Source organism: Emydura macquarii, unplaced genomic scaffold (genome assembly GCF_026122565.2).
Source record: "Emydura macquarii macquarii isolate MOO-44397 ecotype Brisbane River unplaced genomic scaffold, CSIRO-AGI_Emac_v2 contig_2297, whole genome shotgun sequence".
Classification (NCBI taxonomy): domain Eukaryota; kingdom Metazoa; phylum Chordata; order Testudines; family Chelidae; genus Emydura; species Emydura macquarii.
The window spans coordinates 2,755,401-2,773,050 of NW_027132434.1; positions in this window are offsets into that span (position 1 = coordinate 2,755,401).

A 17,650-nucleotide genomic window follows, 5' to 3' on the forward strand; every position below is an offset into this window, starting at 1 on the left:
CTAATACATACACATAAAGGGGCCAAATTAAGGTTGCATAGGTAACCTTATTTCTGGAATTTCTTAATTCTTGGGTGCTTGACTTAATGTTTTTTTTACCATAGCTCTTTTTATGTGACTTATATTATTGCAGTGCCTAGAGGCCGTTATGTGCTAAGTGCTGCACCTACACATATTAAGCTCCTGCCTGAAAAGTTTGTAGTCTAAGTAGGAGACAAGAAAAACAAAGCATGAGGGAATTGTAGAAATGTAGGACTGTGAGGGACCTCAACAGGTCATCTAGCCTGTTTCCACTCCCATCCCCACCCCTTGCACTGAAGCTTGACCAAATATACCTAGACCTTCTCTGACAAGTGTTTGTCTAACATGTTCTTAAAAACTTCCAGTGATGACAGGGATTCCACAACTTCCCTTGGTAGCCTGTTCCAGTATTTACTTAGCTATCCTTATAGTTAGAAAGCTATTCCTAATAGCTAACTTAATTTCATTTTTCCTCACTGCTGGTATGTCACTTGTAGTATAAACATGGCTTTCATTTTATAATTCATGTAATTCTATAATAATGAGCATTAAAATGTGTCTAAAATACTTATTATTCAGTGCTGTTATCACACCAGCTACGATGGAAACGTTCAGTAACAAATACATATATAGGAGAGTACACTTCATCAAACTGCACATATTAATATGAGGTTACATATGTAATACAGAATTACTAAGATAGCTATTAAAAGGAAACCACTAAACTGGAAAGAGAAGAAGCAGTTTAGAATATTGGTGAAAGAAAACAGAAAAGGTAGGAGCAGCAAAGCAGAGATAAAGAGAAATGTATACATGTTTAATTTTTTTGGACAATTGTTCTTTATACCATATTGCCATACAGTAGTTTGAATTAGGTGTTGAGCTTCAGTCTCTTGGTTTATGACATCCCAAGTAACCCACAGTGGAACTATAGTCTTATATACAGTTGAGAGTTGATTGTATATGTTTTTCCTTACACTAATTACTGAGACTATATCTTTACACAGGTAAAATTTTATTTACACAGGTAAAAATCTAAACAGGTAAATTTTCTATCTCCAGAAATAGTTTTCAGGAGCAGATCTTATGTCACTTCAGAAAACAAAGGCCCCATCTACACTAGGAAAATGACCCATGGTTGACAAAAGATAGCAAAAGCCAATCCTCTCAAACAGGGATGAAAATGGTTTTGCCTTTAGTGTAGACCAGGCCAATCATTTTCAATACTCATAGGAAGAAGTATTCTCCACTCCTTATTCAAAGATGGGGGTAGGGACGGGAGAGGAAGAGGGTGAGGATTTAGCACATTCTTTGCCATGGATGTTGAAAATGGTTCAACTTGTCTACACCAGCAGGGCCAGATTGTTTTCAACCAATGTTAGGACAGGCTGGGAGAATGTTTGTTTTTGGAAAACTATTCTGATTATGTCATGCCCCATCCACACTCGGGAGAAAAATGAGCTATCTGAGGTAATTTTAAGAAATGGGTTTTAAAAATTGTTTCATAGCAAGTCTTTTCTACATTGAGGATAAAGCCAGAGTGTCCACTTCCACCATGCACTGTATGTAGTATGTGTGTGAGGTAAGTCTAGAAAGTGCCATAAAAATGGTGCTTACAGCATTGGAGTATTTACCTTTATTGCAGTGTTTGAAGTTTTCTCTATACTTAAAATTGGAAATAATGTGGTAAATTTAGCTACTGCTGATGGTAGTTGTCCAGAATTTAATGTCACCCACTGTAAAAATGACAGATTTAGAATGATTCCATCCTCACCCAATAAACTGGAATCATCTTAAGAGTTGCATATCTTCTGCATGTTTTGCGTTTGTCTCAGAAGCATTTCCCTCAGTAAAGACAGCAGATGTGGCTTGGTATGCCTACAAAAGGACATAGAGTTTGTGTGTATGGGTATGTGGTTTGTCGTTGCTAGGGTGATAAGCCCACACAATTAAAAACACAATACCAGAATTTCTTTTATCCATCCCTTTTTTTTTTTTTTACCAGCTGAAGCCTTGGAATTGATAAGCCAGCTAGGGGAGACAGTCATATTCAGAGTTGCTCCAGAGATCATTTGGCAGATGTCTGAAGTGCTGTGTGGTTTGCACTATGGAGACAAAATCTGTGGTGATAACTATCTTGAACCCATTGTTCACCAACGATTAGAGTGGGGCACTCTGATATCCCAGTGCATATGCCAAAACTATTTCTAATTTTCCAGAATTTCAAAATTCAGACTCATTTTGTAATTAATAAAAATATATATAATGCAACATGCATAATTAGATATTTAGCTTTAGTGCTCTACTGGTTTGACAAGCTTCAACAGATTTTTTTCCCCCTAAGGCAAAGTTGCAGTAGAATTGATTTATGAAACCTACTTGCCTTTTACTTATTTTATTCCTCATTATTCATATTCACTGTTGCCCACACTTAACCTTTTGACTCTAATTCCTTAATCTGAATGATGCACACACACAGGCTTTGTTCTTTCTGACAAGCCTTATCATTTTTTATCTCTGTCATCTATTTTTTCAGCCATTAGCTGATCTTGGGTTCTCTGTATCTGTAATCTGTTTACATTCTTCTTCATTATTTAGTGTTAGTGTAATTCTTTCAAACCATTGAGTTATTTTCCCCTTGTTTCTTGCCCTTTGCTTTTTTTCATTCTCTGAGCCCAATCTCTGTGACTACCACACTTTAGAGAAAAACAATAACTTCAGTCATGGAACTGCTTAACAAAATACTATGTGATGAAGGGTAAAACCTGCCCTCATATGCTCACATCCATAGCTGAGGACAGGTTTTGGGCCTCTGACTAAGAAAGTGGAAACTTAATTTCAAATGTATGTTTTAATTATCAGTGCCTCTGAAAGATTACATGTGGAATAGCTGTAGATTTCATTAATGGGACATAGCTGAGGTTAACACTATACACTGAAATATACTACTTATATTTATTTGCGGAGTTATTTGCAGAAATTTGGCATATTTTGTGGGTTGGTTCTACAAAGCAAGTGCCTAAATGGTTTACATTTTTTTTAAATGAACAAATAAATTAAAAATTAATACCAAGAACTCCAAGTACCAAGTACTCAAGGGCAGCTCTAACATAACAAACTAACATATGTTTAAGGGTGTAGTCGAGAGGGTTTGGTAAGTAAACAGATTATATCATAATTTTTTTTTAAGTAGACCCAGTCTTGTTCACCGTACTCAAGTAGTGGGTTTTATTGTAGTTCCTGGAAGGGAATGTGTTCTGGATATCACAGAACCTTCTGTTCCTGTTCCCCTATCCCAAGTCAGACCTGAAGTATTTCAGTTTACTTCAACAAACCAAACGGGCACACTTCAATTTCAGGAACATCAATGTTTCATTTCATTTGAAAATATCAAAACAAAACTGTCATTTCTAAATCAAAATATTTTTGGAATACTTTGTTCTATGAAAAAAACGATATTTCAGTTTTTCATCCTGATTTGAGATGGAAATAAATGTTGATATATCAGAATTTTCTGAGGGAAGGGAAAGCTCTATTTCACTCAGCTCTAATGACTAGAAAGGCAGCACTACCAGTTCTGCCTATTATACATATACAGTTCAATTGGCTGAACATCCCAAACCGGCATGTATGAATGAAGGATGCCTCATGCACAAAACTGGATTTTTTTTTAATAAGAGGCTGTTTCATTGTGATGGCATCATGACTGCAGGTAACTGGGAAAAGTTATAATTGTCCTCTCTCTATTATAAGATATCTGTAATGCTAAAATTCACTGTCCAACAGTAGGTTTTCACAGTTTTGCTTCATGCTTTTCTAGCACATCTGAGCTGCTAAATTTACAACCTCTAATTCACAGATCTCCTGTCATTGGTGTATAAATGTGGAACTAAATGTAATTGGCATTTCTCCTCTCTGTTTTTCTTATATTGGTGTATAACTGATATTAACTATAAATATCTATCACGGAAAGGAATGGAAGCTGTGGGCGGTCTGCCAGATCCCAGAATAGAAGCTTTTCTTACTTCCAAGTAGGGATGGGGAAAATAAAGATATGGAGGCAATCAAGAGAGATTCACTTTACAGAGAAAAGAGGCCACATGTCCCAATGTAAGTCTCCATTGAAAACGGTGAAGAACAAGACTTGCTGGTCTGCAAATCAATGGATAAAACCATCCTGAGTATAATGAGTACTAATGGGAGAGGAAGGATGATCCAGTGATTGGAACACTGGTCTAGGACATAGGAGACCCAGCTTCAGTTCCTTGCTCCTCTATAGACTTTCTGTGTGACCTTGGGCAATCACTTAGCTTCTCTGGCTATGTCTACACTATAAAATTACTTCAGTATGACTTATGTTGCTCAGGGGTGTGAATAATCCACACCCCTGAGCAATGTAAATTATACCGACCTAAACGCCAGTGTGGACAGCGCTATGTTAGTATAACTTATGTTAGATTATGTTGGCTGTAGAGCATCTTCACCAGAAGTGAAGTGTAAACATAGCCTCTGAGCCTCAGTTTCCCATCTGGGCAATAGGGATAGTACTTCACTACTTCATAGGGGTGTTGTGAGGATAAATACTCTAAAAGATTGTGAAGTGCTTTGAGATCTACTGATGAAATGTGCTATATCAGAAATAGGCATTTTTATGAATGCAGAGCAATGCTTACATTGGTAGGCTGTCAGTATAGTTCTTGAAAGACAATGTATTGTTACATCTCCATACACATGAACTTGCAGTAAGTTTGCACCGTACAGTTCAATGTTTGGAATTGCAAACATTAATGCAAAACTTCAGATGTGAAATGACCCCTTTATTAAATAAATCAAATGATTGGCAGATCTGCACCTTCCCACAAGTTAATCTCTCCTTCTTTAGCCATTAAAAATACAAACCTACATTATGGTGATAATTGTAAATTTCAGCCCATCTTTTTCAACGTTTTCATGAAAATGCAAGATAAGCTTGCTACTCCTTTTTCCAATGCAAAGTGCAGAGGCACTATCTAATAAAAGCCTGTCTTTTTCCTACTGGAAAATTATTATAAAAATACAGTCCTACATCTTTCAGTTGTGATAGATAAGAAATACTGATGGAGCAATAATAATTAATGGCCATACAAGATGAAACTCCAGTTGTTCAGACGGCTGTCTCCACATAATCTGTATTTTATACAAAAGGAGAAAGAACTCAATGGAATTTCAGCTGTGACCGGATAAAAACTGCCAACAAAATGTGATAAGGAAAGTCTAATGTGCATATTAATCATGTTTATAGCTCCTCATTTGCTGATATATTAGCCTAAACTCCCTCTAGAAATACATTTTTTGATCACTGGTCCATTCATTTAGTACAACCAAAGTTAAATAGGCCCAATTAATGTTTCCAGTTTGTATTAATTAAAACTAATTGACTATGATAGTATTCACAATAACTCAAAGAACAAATCGTTTTGAAACTGCAGCATAGGATGAGCACAATTTTTTAAAATGCTAGAAATGTTTGAGTCATGAAACCTGTCTTTATATGTTTGTTGCCTTATTTCAGAATAATTGTTTATTACCTAAATAGTTTTTTCCAACTATAATTTAGATCTAAAAATAGCATATTGTGAAAAGAACCTCACTGCAGAATAGTGTGAATTTTATGTATGGTACCCCTTATTTCTCCATGTATACTGATATAATAGAAAAGATAACTGGATGCAGCACAGAAGGTTGTGTGTTGAACTTTTTTGTAGGTTTTGGAGCTACCCATGGGTCTTTCATTTCCACTCCAATACAGTCTATACATTATCGAGCCTCTTCACTCCCACCTCCTAGAACATTGGATGGTCTAAGTAAGCTCCCGAAATTTTCACCTATTTCTTGTTCTGTATTCTCCCATTTAGAATTTCACCATATATGGCTATGTTCTCTTCTCTTTACTGCCTAACAAACAGCTACTTCATCAAGGCACCAATTGGTCAAACTGTTTGTTGTGAACAGTTTATTTGAAGAATACCAATCTTCCATCTGTCTGTTCATTGTCTGACTGCTTTACACAAATTTATTTGCTATTTATAATTGTTCCATGCAGACCGGAGCTAACACTCACTGAAGTCAATGTAGAAAATCCTATTGATTTCAATAGGAACAATATCAGGTTGTATGTGAATATGTTTTAATCTGTGGGTTTGTGAACTGTGCTTATTGTGTGTGTTTGATGGTCATAATGTCTGCTGTGTGATCAGTGACCTTAGAAACATGGTAATGTTCTGTTCTCTGATTGGATGAATGAAACAGGAATCTAGTGGGAGAGGGCATGATCAAGTTACTGGGGAAAGGATGGGAGCATCTTATGGAGACAGGAGGGGAAGACGGGCCAGCAGAATTAGGGAAATGTTTAGGGCATTCAATTTTTTTCTTTTCCATCCATTGCGTCAGGCTTTGCATAAGACATCACTGCCAGAAAAAATGAGTCTACTTTAAGCGGGAGTTAGATTTAGTATGATTGTTCCTTTTGTCACAGTTACACAAATAATTGCAGCCACATGTGCATTCACAATCCCAGGTGAAGGTTGAGGTCAGATCCTTTTCTAGCTTACTTATTGGTTCTGTGCCTGCACCCTGTCCAGGGCTTTTGTGGAGTCCCAGCTGCATAGAGTGTACTCACATACCCTTGTCTGTCTCATTTCCAGTGCCAGTGCTCTCCATGTTCAGAAATACAGCTTTCTTTTCAGAACAGCAGTAGGAAGGAATCACTTGGGTATTTGATATGTTTCCTATGTGGTCTGCAACTCTCCCCACATAGAACCACTTGATTCTTTTGCAGTTTTCCTTGCCATCCTTCACCCACCCCTTCCAACATTATTAGTTCTCTAATATTAGCATTGTAACTGAAGCTAAATCATTGAGGGCTAGATTCTTCAATAAAAGGACTTGAAAAATAAAGTACTTCTCAAGTAAGGAAGCTGAACAGAATTGGACCTTTAGAAGCTGTTTCAGAAATAAACACTTGTTATCAGGTTACAGGACTCCAGAGGTTCACTTTCTCATAGCTTAAGGCCTTTTTCTGCATTCCTTACTTAGATTGGATTGCTTGTCTATCCCTGCAAGCAGTCTCATTGACTTCAATGGGTTTTAGTGATTATTCTATCATCACATTAAATGTTAGATCCCATGTACAGTTCAAGGCTATATAATTTATTATGTAACATCAAGTTGTGAAGAAATTCAGTGTCTCTGCTGTCATAGCCTTTCAGAGAGAATTCCCAGACTCTGTCTTGGTGGGCTTCCCTCTAGGCTGCAACACAGCTAGCTAACATGTTTTCAGATGTTAACTTTCATTTCATTAACAGGACTTTTCAATTGGGTTAAGCTACCTTGATTTGAGCTAACATGACTGAAAAATCATTCTGGGACTGCCTATGTTTATGCACTGACTTTAGTATAAAAAAAGAGGAGGAAATTAAACTATAGTATGTCACAATCTTACTACATTAAGTTTCTGGGAATGTCACCATTTTATGGTTCATGTACACTGTGATATAATTTAGCATATGATAAGCTTTTCCCTAGATGCTATGACTTCATTCATTCAGTTGTTACTTTTCAAGTGATAACACTCTAATTAGCTGCCAAACTTTGGTATCCTTTGCATACCCTTCCCAGTACAAGTGGTCACTTATCTATACAAAAGTGCTACATGACATCCTTGTTGTTTCAGGAGAACACAGTTACCATTCACTGACTGCCCCCACACTATCTAAGATAAGTGTTATGACACATCTCTCTGATTCAGAGCGAGGCACAGACAACAAAAATTGTCTCACTACAAAAAAAAATTCATGGCAACAAATTCAAAACACCATCACCATATCCTATTGGATATTGAGTTACTTTTCTTACAATACTTCTGAATGCTTAAATATGACCTGAGCGAGTTATATAGTCTCAAGCACTAACATCTATAATTTCTGTAGATGAATGTTCAGTTGTGGTCATAATGTTTATCAAGAACTTTCAAGATGAAAAATTTCTATACTACTGTACATGTGTACTTTACGTGTATGTGTGTGTATTCCTCTTTTGTGCCAAATTCTACAATTCTTATTCAGTAAAAAATTGCCATTTAAGTCAGTTTGACTAAAACCCCCTGGTCCCCAACAACAAAAGAAACCACTTTAGGAATTGGTCCTTTCAAAGGGTCACAATCAAAATTCTAAATCTCGTGCCAGAAATTCTACATGAACAATTTGGGTTTGATGTTAACTATCCAATTTGTGCACAAAAGCTTTCATTAGTGTGCACAAGCAAAACTGCAGGTGCAATCCGAGGGCTTGTCTGTACAGTAAGGTAATGGGCTCTTTGAGTATGTGATTTCTAAAGCACACTAATGTGTTGCGCAGCAATTGGTCCACATAGACCCTACTGGTGTGCACTAAAAGTTGCCTACTCTGCTTTATTGTACTACACAGCACTACCTTAAAGTGCACTCAGGAATCTTTAGTGTATGCTATCAGGGTCTCTATGGACCAATTAATGCACAATACATTAGTGATTTTAGGAATCACACCCCCGTAGTGTGCATAATTCTACCATGTAGCCAAGTCTTTAGAGGCCTCTCTCATGAAAATTTGGATCATAAAGTTGAACATTGGGAAGAATTCCACTCTATGTTCTAGACTAGGAGTTCCCAGTCCTTTTCATGCTATACTTGCACTCCATTCACCCACGCTTAGAGTGACCAGATAACAAGTTTGGAAAAATCATGACGCGTTGGGGAGTAATAGGTGCTTATATAAGACAAAGCCCTGAATATTGGGACTGTCCCTATAAAATCGGGACACCTGGTCACCCTACCCACGCTCAACTAGTTCTCCTCCATTGCAAAATCTTTTATTTTAATTTCTACAAAGCTTCAGAGGTCCATTGTGTTTCCAAGAACAGAAGCAATAATTCTATGCTACTACTAAGATTCTCTTGAGTGTCTGTGGAGAGTTTTTTATGTAACTAAGCAAACCCACTTTTGTTGGAAAATCAACACAGGGAATGGAAAACACGTTCATAATGACATTCTCCTACAAAACAATGGCCAGAGATGACTTTGTGGGTTGCTGTCCGTGTCTGGAGAACCAATAGGCATTGACACAGCCTGCTAGGATCTCCAAGGCTTATTTCATTGCACACTGAAGCCAAAAACAAACAAAACATTAAATGAATTGCAGCTGGTGATACCATATGGTAGATTAGCAGGTTTATTTTCACTATTTTCGATTGCAAACAAATGTGTATTTCTACTATGTTTGGTGTTGGTTTTTTACCCCACTGACTCCAAAGGAGTATAATTTTAACTATAAAATGCTGTTCAGCATTTCAATTCCTATAAAGCCACTACATGGTATGCGTCAGTGTTTCTCCTTAATTAATTCTAACACATCTTCCAGTCTGTATTTCCCTCTGAAGAAAGTTACTGTTCTATAGCATAATAGCCAATTGGGAAAAAACCTAGCATTTTTATTTACTGTAGCCAGTTATTGAATTGAGTTGGTTAGGCCACATCACCTCTTATCACATCTTCTGTTGAGCTATGGAAATCAAAGTTGGAAGGTACCATTGTTTTTTGTGGGACATACTATTCTTTCCTTCTCAGATGCTCAAAAATAAAGTTTCAACAAATGTTGAAATTTCCTTTGGAACAGAAATTCTGTTTTTCAGCCAGTTCTAATACTGACAGAAGGGTTTAGGAAAACCCAGTGCAGTGCATAAATAGCTCTGAGCTTTCAAGCCATCAAAGTTCCCACCTGCATATGCAGCAGAAGAATGGACCAAACAATGGGCATTCATTAAGGAGGTAATTGTGGACAAAGGGCAGAATTTGGCAGAATTTGGCAGATAGTGCTATTCTATATTTGGGCCTTGTTGATACTTTGTTCAATTATTTTTGCTCTATCTGAAATGGTTTACTATGCTAGATTCACCAAAGCACCATAATATAGTATATATAAATCACTGTTAGCTGATGAGTATCACCACTGATTAATAGGTTTCTTGGATTGCAAAAGAGGTTCAGAATGTAGAAAACTCTGTCCCACAACAAACTTTCTTCCTAGCTGATTAAGGCAAATTCTGGGCTTGATCATGTAGCAACAATATGCGTAGTAAACTTGTATAAAATAATGGTGTTCCATGCACAGAACAGCTATAGGTTGAGGATGAGTGATAGTAATTGTTTATGGGCCTGATCCTACACCAGTGAAATTGATGTGAGTTTTCCCATTGCCTTCAACAGGAGCAGGAATAGGCCTGGTGTCTATGAACTAACATCTGACTTTTTCCTAGCTATTCATATTAACAGCTGATTGGGAAGCATTTTATAACAATGTCATAACAGTCTTGTACTGCCTGGTATTCAGTGTGATAAAATGTAACTTGGAAAGAATCCTGTAACAGTAAGACATGGCAGTAATCCACAGTTAGGATTTTTAATAGTGTAATAACATAATGTGTAATCTCACAAATTTTATTTGTGGAATTGGGCATGCCTTTAAAGCGATGGACGTTTTTTTCTTTAGTTGGCTTTTCAGGGATTGGGTTGGTATATTACAGTATGCATTTTAACTTAGAATTCCATAATATATACAGAGAAAGGTGCATGCCCCAGTAGCACGGATATTTTTCTTGGTTTATTTCTGACCAAATGAAACATGATTTCATGAGCATAATCTCTGAAAGTTTAAGGATTTAAGCTCCACCCATTTTATATTTCTTGAACATTATGCACAAAAGTAATTCCTTTGGTTTCTACACCTACCCACTACAGTGCTTTAAAAAATGGATTCAGGCCAAAGGTCTTAGTAACATGTAGTTTCCTATGTACCAAGTACAGTTCAGGCAGTATCAGACAGTGGATTCTATCTTCACTGATACTTTTTAAAAAAATGAATATGTAGCTGATTGGAAATCAACATGGTCACAAGAGGACAAAGGCCTAAATTTCAACTTGGGCGTCGAAGGCTGGGCACCAGTAAAGCCTTAGTTAGCCATGTGGGGCTGATTTTAAGGTATTTAGACACCTAAAGATACAATGGGATTTTCAAAAAGTTTGAAATCAATGGGAGTTAGGTACCTACCTAGCTTAGGAAATTTTGAAAATCCCACTAGATGACTATCTGCATCTTTAGGCACCTAAATACCTTTGAAAATCTGACCCCTACATAAGTGGTCTTTTTCAGAGTTCATGAGTACTTGGTTCTTCCAGAGAGAGGATCCTATGCTCCCAAGTCATCTCTGATAATCAGGCCACTTATTAAGGTGCCTAAATATGGTTTGAGGAACCTACATGAAAGTTTTGGTCAGTGTACATAGGACTAAAACTATCTCTACACTGTCTTGTTTCCTGTAATTTTTTGGAGCAGACAGGATGAAAAGAAAGGAAAAAATCTGCTTTGCCAAAAATCTGCCTACAGTGCCTGAGTAGTCATCACCCCTCCTCCATGTGTTGGGTTACTATGGTTTTAAGGTGTGTGACAGGGCAGAGAGTATGTGGTATTGAAGGCAACTTGCCTTTTTCATTCTGTTTCCGCAGCAAGCAGCAGGGAAACACCTAGAGAAATTAGTGCTAACTTTGACAGAATCGGTTCCCATGGGTTGCCACTCTCTCCTTTCTTCCCTTATTGGGATAGGGCAGTGGCAGCATGGAGCATGTTTCTAGGTGATGCCGTGCTACAAGGAGGATGAGATCTCGGACAGGGACCAGCCCTCTCTAGTGATGACCTGAAATCCAAAGGATTTACTCTTATATCACAGGACACCCCAGGAAACACTGCTTGACTACAGAGTGGGAAGATGGGGGTAGGGGACAAATGGAAAAGCCTGCCCACCAACACTTGGAAAGTGTGAGACAGAAAGTGCAGAATTTTCAACCTATCTTTATCTCCCCTGAATGAACACAACATAACATCTGGCTATGTATCCGACTGTTACGGGTGGGTGTGTTTCTCGGTCGTATACACCTTTCTATCTCTCTCTCTGTTTGTCTCTCTCATGCCTATGTTCAATTAATGCTGAGATAAGTGATGCAAGGTTCTATTCTACTCATGTTCCTGCCCATCACTGTTACTTAACCTGTGTGTGTTTCAAACTATTAAAATAAAATACTGTTTCCAGTTCTGGTGTCTATACTTTGGAAAGGATTTGGAAAAGAGCAACAGGAAAGATTTGATGTCTGGAAAACTGGAAGACTTGCAGTGAGAGTCTAAAGAAGCTCAATCTACTCAGTTTAACAAAGAGATGGCGAAGAGGTGACTTGATCACAGTCTAAGTATAGTAGAACCTCAGAGTTATGAACACTAGAGTTACAAACTGACCGGTAAACCACACACCTCATTTGGAACTGGAAGTATGCAATCAGGCAGCACCAGAGACAACAAAAAACAAACAAGCAAACAAAACAAATAGTACAGTACTGTGTTAAATGTAAATTATTTTTTTTTTAAAAAGGAAAGCAGCATTTTTCTTCTGTATAGTAAAGTTTCAAAGCTGTATTAAGTCAATGTTTAGTTGTAAACATTTGAAAGAACAACCATAAAAATTCAAAGTTGTTCAAAGTTATGAACATTTCAGAGTTACTCGCAACCTCCATTCCCAAGGTGCTCGTAACTCTGAGGTTCTATTGTACCTGCAGGGGGAGATGTCTTCTGTTAGTAGAGGGCTCTTCAGTTTAGCAGACACAAAGGCAAAATAAGAGCCAATGAGTGGATGCTGAAGCTAGAAAAGTTCAGACCAGAAATAAGTCACAAACTTTTTACAGTGAGGGTGATTAACCACTGAAACAACCCTCCTAAGGATCTGGCAGATTCTCAGTCACTTGCAGTCTTTAAATTGAGATTGGTTGCTCTGACAAAAAGAAAACTCTAGCTCATCCAGAAGTTACAGGCTTGATGGAGGAATTACTTTGCATAATATTATGCAGGTACTCTGTGTTATGCAGGTTGTCAAACTAAATAATCAAAATGGTCCTTTCTGGGTTTAAAATCTATGAATTAAGTTAATTAGTTTAAAATGATCCTAGATAACATCAGGCTGGAACTGAACTTAGGGATCTGTTACATTGGAAAAAGCAATTCACAGCCGTTCCAAAAACATGTTTTTAGTTACATATTACTATTTTTAACCTCTGCCCCTCAAGCTGGAGACTCTGCACTACTTCACAGGTAGTAGATAGTGGTAACAAGGCTGACTGAGACACTCAATGATGCCATGGGGCAAGAGTGCTCAGAAAGAATAACTCAGTAACTTCAGGAGAGAGACAGACTTGTTTCAGTGTGGCATCCTCCCTGGCCAGGCATGAGCCTTCAATTCAACGGAGCAAAGCTGTAGTGAAAAGGTACCAGTTCCAAAGATAAGTTGACACTGAAGACTGTGAGCTGAGTGGGTAACTTTCACTTCACCTGTACCTGATTGTGATACCGCCCACTTTTCAGAGCTAATTATTTTCCATGTGACACAAAGTTGTTGTGAATTATCAGCATCAGCTAAGCTGAATTATGAAACTGAGGATATGGAAACCTTTATACATGTTAAATAATTGCACCCCAAGCTCTCTCCTTTGCTAATTACCATTGTCTCTCTCAGTTGGAGGCTTAGGTTAGACATTTGGGCATTACTAATTGAGAGCTATGCTTGGGAAACTTGCCCACAATTTGCCTGGGGCTTTAGGTCAGTGCTTTTAGTTATTCCTTAACATTAATTAAATATTAAAATGCTATATTTCTATTGGTTTATTGTGCTAATTGATGTAGAAATTCTTGAAGACATGAAAGACTTTGAAACAATAGTTTGAAAGATCAATCAGTATACTGTACTTTGATGTTAACAGCTCATACTTCACAGCTAATGGTATATTTTCCTCAAGAAAAACAACAGATGGATTTTCTGTTTTTAGCAGCAAAATCTCCTAGATCCGCTATGTGCATTTAATTTCTCAAGAACATTAAGCGTTTTGTAGTGGCTGATGAGCATAATTTAGATAAGCCAACAACTGATATATAGTTTGTTTTTTATTTTAGAAGTTGCCTAAAAAGAACCATTATTTACATCCTTTATATCTAACCAAGATAAAGCCTGAGTCTCATAAATAAGTATAGCCCTATTTGTTTTAGTGACTTATTTGAGTCTGTGAAGATTTGCTGAGTAGGGGCTCGGTTTGATAATATTTCACCATGCTAAAAATTTGGACTTGATACATTCTTGACACAAGGCACATCATTTCTCATGTGTAAGAACAATTACCTCATGTTTACATAGTATTTAAACCATAGATAGTGATTAGATTTTACCATCTCTGGCAGGCCCAGGACTTACAAATTGCTACTGGTGCTTTAAAGACATTAATTTAATGTTCTTTAATTTGGTGCCACTTATCTATCTGCAGAAAGGTTCACTCCTAGTGCTGGTGATGGATATGAAATACAGGCCTAGGAATAAATGTCAGAAAGGGAGTAGTTTTTAACTTGAAGATAAATGTGAAGATAGACCTGCCTCCTTGGATCAGTGGGGTGATCCCTATATACTGAATGTCCGACTCCTTTCCATTTGATAAGCTATTCAAATGTGCTGATGGAGAATGGCAGGCTAGGTCAAATGGCTGCTCCAAAGAACCCTTTATGTTTGGGAGGGCAAGTATGTCAAAAACCATGGAGAGAAAAGAACAGAATGGAGAATTAGGATTTGTGAATAACAGTTATTTGGCAGAATGAAGAGCCTAGTTACTTTGACATATGCTATGTGGAGGTGAGTGAAATTATTTCAATATATTATGGAGCTAAATTTCAGAAACACCACATCATATGATAAGTTTGGACAAGATCTGGGATTATACTCTGAAAAGTAACTGCAAAATGGACATCCCGTGGCCCCCATATTTATTTCTCAATTGATTCTTATTAAAAGTGTACAGTTTACAAGTGAAAAAAAATATTTTTCTTACTATCAGTCTTGCAAACTCTGGGATCTGAAAATCAAGCTGAGTTCTTTCTGCTTCACACATCTTCCGCACCCTAACCCAAGTTTCTGCACTTGAAATTAGGAAACTTCCCCACTACAAATACATTTCACCAGTGACGATATGAGATCAGAATCCAGCTCATGCTCCTCTATCATTACAGGCTGTGCACAGATAAGAGAGTAAAAAATGTATCTTTGTCAGTAATCAAGAATGTCTCTAAAATATCCACAGGGAGCAAATCTGTTAAGCCAGGAGAGTTGACAGTTTTTTCATATTCACTTTTGTGACCATAACTGCAGAAACCGTACCAACTTTTAGTATTTATATATACCTGTAGTACACCACATCAATCATCTATTTTATATTGTTTACTGTTATAAATGTAATATTCTTTTTAATAGTGTGTGTGAGACAGAGAGAGATCTAAGGAAACACAGTTTGGCTCTGTCTCAGGTAGTAGTCTAGGTTGATCTTCTGACCCTCTTTCCCCAGTATGGGTCATGCTACTGGCTGTCCTAGACTAATAGACTTGTTATTTCTCTGATACACATCAGTGTCTGGCACAGAGACCAATCCATGTATGGTGTTTGCCTTAGGCTTATTGAAATAATATGAAAAGTCCTGCGACTCCACCAGGATTGCCAACATTCTGGCTGTATTTCTTTCCATTATCTTTAAATTATTTATTTTCATGTTCTGGCTATGTAATTGTTTAACCTCCGTGAATCATTATCTTGAATTTGTCATGTTATTGCTAGCAAATACACATAAATCCTCTGTTAAACAGTGATTGGTACAATAAACTAATTGCACAGAACAATGTATTGAATACCGATCATAAAGAAAGGATTACACGTGACTGAACTAACTGTTCAGGTTTGTGAAACTGGGTATCTGGCTCACAGGCCTTATTGCCCAGTAAAAAATGACTTACAAGCTGTGAAAGCCCTAAATGCTTTTGCCCTGTGGATCCTCCTGGATACCATCCCTTTAGCCACACACTTCAGCAGATCCATATTGCTCTTGTGAGGGCATCAGGCGATGGATCAGGAATGAATTAGTGGGTTTTTGGTTTTTTTAAATAGAAAGAGGAAAAAAAATAACTTATTTTTTCTTGTGGGGTATCTGGGGCTGATTGAAGAAGATCAACACTCCCACAGACTGGGCAAGCCTTTAAAATATAGCTCTAATGGAAACAGATTAAAATATTTTTAGGTCCAGGCAGGCTGGGGCCTTCAAGGTTTTCAAACAGAGAAAGTCAGAGAGGGCAACACCCCCATAATTTATATCCAGTTTACATAGCTTTTCAAGGTTCCAGTTAAACCATTCGGTTTTAAACAAAATATACTCTTCAGCAAACTAGAAACAGTGCTGGATTTACTTACAATGTGCATCCTTTCCCCTAAGAGTATAGTTTCTCTTTTAAAAGGTAAAAATATTTGGGTCATAGTGGAGTAAAGGTTGCATAGATCTTTTCACTAACAGATCTTTACCAGGGTAGATAAAATAGCTTAAGATAGAAACTGATCTAAGAGGTGTGTGCAGTTTAATAATCCTTTTCTATAGTGTTCAAGGGACAACAGCTTTTTATGTAGAGCAGTTCAAAAAAATTGATCAAAATTTAACCTTTTTCAAAACCATCCTAACATTCAACTTCCAGAGAAATTCATTTGTATATCTAAAATTATATATATCTAAAATTAACTATTTCAAACCCAAAGCATTGTAACAAATTAATCCTGTGCTACATCAAACATAAACTGAATGATTCCAATGGACCAATTCAAAATTGATTCTTATTCATAGTATGTATTTACTTGGCTGTTTACAGTCCAAGCCTTGAGGGACAGTGTCCCTCTACAAATAACCAATGTGCAGCACTTTTTCCTCTCTCTCCCTCTGCAGGGGAAGCATTAGATAAATAAACAGAACAACATTGGCAGCCTTCAGAACCCTGCCTTAAGCCGAGTACTGCCCGTGAGTGAAAGTAATTAAAGACTGTTTGCAAAGGTTGTTCAGAAATGTGTAAACAGCAGTATAAACATCGTCAGGTCAGGTCAGGGAGGGAGGCTGGCAGTTGGTGAGGCCCAAAATGGAGCTTGCCAAAGTGTTACATTCCCCACAGGGAGAGAACATTTGGAAAAACAACTCGATCAAGTTTTATCAACAACAAAAATCATTTCCGAAGTGGCATTTTTTATTTAGACAATGTGTGGCCTAAATAAATGATAAAAACTTCCCTTCTTCCATCTCAGTTTTATCACTTCCAGATATATCTGTTTACTGGCAATACTTACAATACATTCATTTCTTAACAGTCCATTTTGAACACTTCTGTGCTTTTGGTGAGGCTTACAATGAATTGTCTATACACATTTCTCACTGCCAATGGTGGTTAAATGGAATTGTGTTCATAAATCTTTCTGGTGCGTTGACATACATTAGCTTAGCAAAATGAGCTACTCTGTAATTCTAGCTTTCACTCTTTAGAAACCATAAGTTCTGGCCATGATTCATGAAAGCACTTACGCACATGCTTAACTTTAAGCAATTGCATAAATGCTTTCTTGAATTGGGGAACTCATAGCATTCTTGGTTGAAATAGGAATATATGAACCCTGGTGTCATAGCCAAAAT